The following is a 5,142-nucleotide window of genomic DNA, read 5'->3' on the forward strand; positions in this document are numbered from 1 at the left end:
CCTGATGTTTCTATTATTTGTTGGTCGAAATTGTAATAAACAGATATGGGTGCAAAACATGTTTTTCTATGAAATTGTATATTAAACTGATAGTTGAAAAACTGTACACAGGTAACAAATGAAAAATATGAATTCTTTCATGGTAAGAATCTTACATGGTATAACATGTGTATAATCTCAAATCACAGGGGAATATATAAATATAGTATTCTGTGGTTTGAAATTACATACATGTACATCACATGATATGGCACTGACTTTTCTCTTGGAATCATTTGATAGTAGACCCTTTTCCAAAATCCAGTGCATTGGGCAAAAGCAGGAGTTTTATTTGTAAATTTTATGCACCAGAGTGTGGAAAGATGTCTATTTTATATGTACATGTAACTTTAATTAGCTTAAGCTAATTGGTACAATGCCCTAGGTACTGTTACTTTCCAGACATCAGGCTTGTGATTTGTTATTCTCAATCGATACCAACAGCACTATTTATGATTCAGTGACCTACTTTCAGAGGAAAGGTCGCTAGCCCTAAGGCCAGTGATGTAAAAGTAAGTACTAGTACTAGTGCACGGATGGAAGCTTTCACCATTTCCTCCTTCTAAACCATATAATCACAAGGAGATTAGGTCTATTGAAGTAAATGTAGACTGAAGAATGACCTATTTATTTTAAGAAGTCGTTAACAAGAAAAGGATTATCTAGAAGAGTGAAATGAAATCGACAAGATAATACATGCCACGGATGATTCTTGAGAACTTTGGCTTTTTTTGTGGCTTGTGCCTGTTTGTGAATGTTCTCAAATCATTGCACTTGAGATAAAACACCATAAACATTACAATGTTTAATAAACTCATGTTATGATATCTGGGGGATGATATAGGCCATCTACTTCATGTTGATGATCTTTTATGGTTGTCAATTTCTTCATGTACCAAATTCTTAGAGTGCATTCAGAGAGAAGTAGCCACAGCATTTGACCTTCAGAAAAGGGCATAACAGAGAGGACATAAAACACTCTAGGAAAGGTCAAGTTTCTGTCGTCCTTAACTCGAGGTAACAAAGTTTTTCAACATCTACATGATTGGAATTTTGAAAGATATATTGATGACTGTTTTTCAGTTCACTCATCTCTAGCTTGCCATTAGAGGTATGTTAATGTGTACGAAAGTTTTTCAAATCAAAGCCCAAAGACCAAGTAAACATGAAGACAAGCTACACCAGCTGATGGCATTTGATTTATGTTTCTTTTTTTACCATGGGTAATGATAGAGACAGGTTTTTAATCCTTGTGATCCATTGACAAACTATCACTTTACAACCGTCACCAGTGCTGTAGGTATTAATAAATCTTATCTTCAATGATGAACTGTGAAAAGGTCAACAACGACAGGATTGGCCTAGTTTTCTTCTACTTTATTTAGATTCAACTTTACCCTTTGCTGCTGTGAGGATGAATTCATCTTTTGAGTCTTTTGATTCCATCAGCATACCTAAGCCCAGTCAATGACCTGACATTAAAGGTACAGTCAAACCTGCCCAAGGCGACCACCCGGCGGACCGAGCAAAAACGGTCGCGATGGACAGGTGGTCGCCATGAAGAGGATTCCACTCACATGTTTCCAGGTCGAGGTTTTCAAATACAGAACGTAAATGGATGGAAAATTATGTGAATTTAGACAGCGCGACCCCCGCCAGGTTCAATTCTCATTGACAGAAAGATCCTACAAAAATTACATTTTCCGTTATCGTTGTAATAATTGTATACCGCTACATCGTGAACAAATTTTCGTCATAATTTTGACTACAAAACAATGGCTACAAATCGATGCCTCGCAGCGCCCTCCCGCATTCACACGTTACATTGAATAATACACACACACACGCACATCATCGAAGTTTTAAGGCCTAAGACAAATCCCTAGAAAACACCTGCTGGCCCCAGCCTTTTTTGGGGCGCCGACCGCTGGATAAAAGGGGCAAAAAGTTTTCGATCTGACAACTAAAGATGAAAAAGGAACGGTGTGATTTCGTCGCGCCGCCAAGCTCTGTGCGACCGCATCGAAAGGTATTAGTCAGTGCAGCAGAACGCACAGCGTCCAATAAAGGTTTGTGAGATTCATGGAAATAAAAAGAAAATAAGAATATTAATTTTCATAAATAACTAGAGTATTCGTAAATGTTCATACACAAAATCATCGTGTTTTACGCCAAATCCAGGCCGCCCCAAATCCAAGATGGCGTCGGGACCGAGGAACAACATTTCTCGCCTGATGTTTTGCCCGCCGCGAAGTCATTTTTCGGCGGAGTTTAGTAAGACACAGACACATTTTTGTTGAAAATACAAGAAATAGATAGTAATTTCTGTAAAATCTGACTTTTTGACGCCATACACTACGTATTCGTTCTGAAAATTGAGTTTAAACCGAACTGAGTTTGCGGTAAACTATACGGATTACGATAGGCACAACAACATCACAAACATTTGTCTTTACAATGTTTATAGGGGGAACGTTTTATTAAAACACTTCATGGAGGAATCGATGCTATAACATTGCTATTCCATATATTTTTGTCCTTATTTTTGTCCTTCAAAGTCTTGAAAACATTTCCGTGAAATCCGACAGCAAAATGATCCGATGTCACCACACGCTTGAAAATTAGGCGGCCGCCATGGGCAGGGACTGTGCTCTGTGCGGTCCCAATTCGTGGCGGTCGCGGTCGCGTTGGACGGGTGGTCGCCTTGGGCAGGCAGCTTAATGCTTGTGCCTATGGGGAAAATTTTCGGGACCGAGAAAAAGCGGTCGCCATGGCCAGGTGGTCGCGTTGAAAAGGTGGTCGCCTAGGCAGGTTTGACTGTAGTTACATCAACGAACTACAAACAAACAAGCTTTATGTCACAGAAGGTCAGTGACCCTGTGTTTTCCATGCTGTAAGCTCATGTCATGTGAGCTTCTACCTGTGACATAGGGGTGTGTACCTAAACGTAACATCAGGTACAGGTATCAAGGTTTTAGATGGGTACCTGTACCTGAACTATTTGAGAAAGTAACCTGTGGTCTTCAATGATGACAGAAATATGAATATGATATAGTTAACACAATGTTTATTTCCACTTCAGGTGTCTTATGCAGAGAACCCATTCTTTCAGGAGGATCGCATATCAACATGGTGCTGATTTCAATGGCCATACAATGTTTTCATCTTTTTCCAGTGCAAAAAAAGTTGGAGAGATATCAGTTCACATCCCTACAGTAATCTAATGTAACACCTTATAGTTATTTACTTATCAGTATGGCTCAGCCTTGTGTTAATGCCTGTTTGAATAGTTTGAATGACCGGTTTATTTGTTTGCATGTTTGGTACTACAATGTTTGTGCCAAATGTTCGATTACAAATACTTCTGAAAATGTAGTTTCTAAAGCTCAACCCTGCCTTAAACACCTGTTGTTACATGTGATAATCCTGGTTGTTGCTTTCTCCTTGTGCTGTCTGTCAAGTTGTTAGAAGAGCTCTTGCATGAAGGCACGTGTATGTGCAGCACATCTCCACATGTGCTTGTGCAGATAACGCCCCTCAACACCATAATGTCAACAGTGGCCAGGCTGATGGCAGTGTTGACCAGGTCAGCCTTCACCTGCTGGGGCACGTGTAGAGGCCACAGGACTGCAGGTCAGTCAACCACTTTGGAGACATTTAACTTTGTGCACCCAAGATTGAGTGTGAGACCAGGCAGACCTACGCCAGGGCCGGCATATTTGAGTCAAGACTCGAGCGGGGAAAAGGCAGTGGGCTCCGATTAGGAGCCCCCGCGGGTAACTCTTGACCCTTTCTTGTTTAAACTGATTGTTACAAAAAGCTAGAGACGAAAAAATTACAGCTATGCACCAAATTTTTTACTTTGGCTACACCTAGATATTTGTGTTATATACATAGGGTTATGTATATTTGTATGTAAAGGTACTACTGTAACAGTACACTAGTATATAGCATATTCTTGAAATCTGAGTTTCAGAAAAATGACCACATTGGAGACAAAAGGCACCCAAAATGGTAGCTTTGTGCACCCAAAATTATTGACTGTGGGTGCACCGGTGCACCTAGATATTTGTGTAGGGTTACATATGTTAAGGCACTGCTGTACACTTGTATACAGCACATTCCTCACATTTAAGTGTTAGAAAATTGATAAAACCGTTGTTGTACTACTTTTATTAAAATTTGGAAAATAGCTGTAAAATTGGGATCATTGTACATGTAATTCTTCAAAGCTTAGTGCTGCGTTGGCAGGTTTTGTTGACTATTTACTTCATTTTATGTTGTGCATCCACTACTTTTTGTGCACCTAAAGTTTTAGGGTAGGTGCACTACTTGTTAGGTACACAAGTGCACCTATCCACTAGGATGAATTTCGAGTTGTTTGTAATGTAGATCGTCTCTTAGATTACTCCTCACCCTTCTTATGGCTATGGTCACATCTATAAGGTCAAGGCTATATGATGAACTTTGCAAAGAAGGAACCACAAAAAGTGGACACACTAGAAGAAAAAGTCTGCACTATTTGCCACAGAAGGAGGCATGGGTTAGACTAAGGTAAGGTAAGGGGCTATTTTTACAGTTGAGTTATCAGGATGGCCAATAACTATGGAGGTATAGGTTACTGCATAAATAAAATTACATGTTATATGTTGAATGTCTCCAACAAAATGTCAGCATAGACATGCCCAAGACAATGAGTTGTGAAAGCTCAAAATGTAGGAGACATGATTTGTCTAAATTGCTCTGGATACTTTTTGATAGGTGTGTAATCTGTTTCCAGAAATGTGCTTTTGTTAACCCTCCGGGTGTTATCAATCAATATAGGGTTAGACCCGATACACACTAAGAAACTTTTCTGGATGTACGACGACGATGTACTTCACCTTTTCCTGGGTATGAATCGGCCCCGCGTGTCATATGACAGCCATTTTTATGGCCCGTACAGCCTACGTTACATCCAGGTCCAGGGTGAACGTACAACGACGTCGTTTGCGTACATCCAGAAAATTTTCCCCCTGAAGTGTTAATGGTTTCACAAGGTATGGTTGAAGTTTGATGAACTAAAGTTCTCGTGTTAGAGATGGGAAATTAATCAAATCTTGT

This window comes from Branchiostoma lanceolatum, chromosome 2, assembly GCF_035083965.1.
Source record: "Branchiostoma lanceolatum isolate klBraLanc5 chromosome 2, klBraLanc5.hap2, whole genome shotgun sequence".
NCBI classification, from domain to species: Eukaryota; Metazoa; Chordata; class Leptocardii; order Amphioxiformes; family Branchiostomatidae; genus Branchiostoma; species Branchiostoma lanceolatum.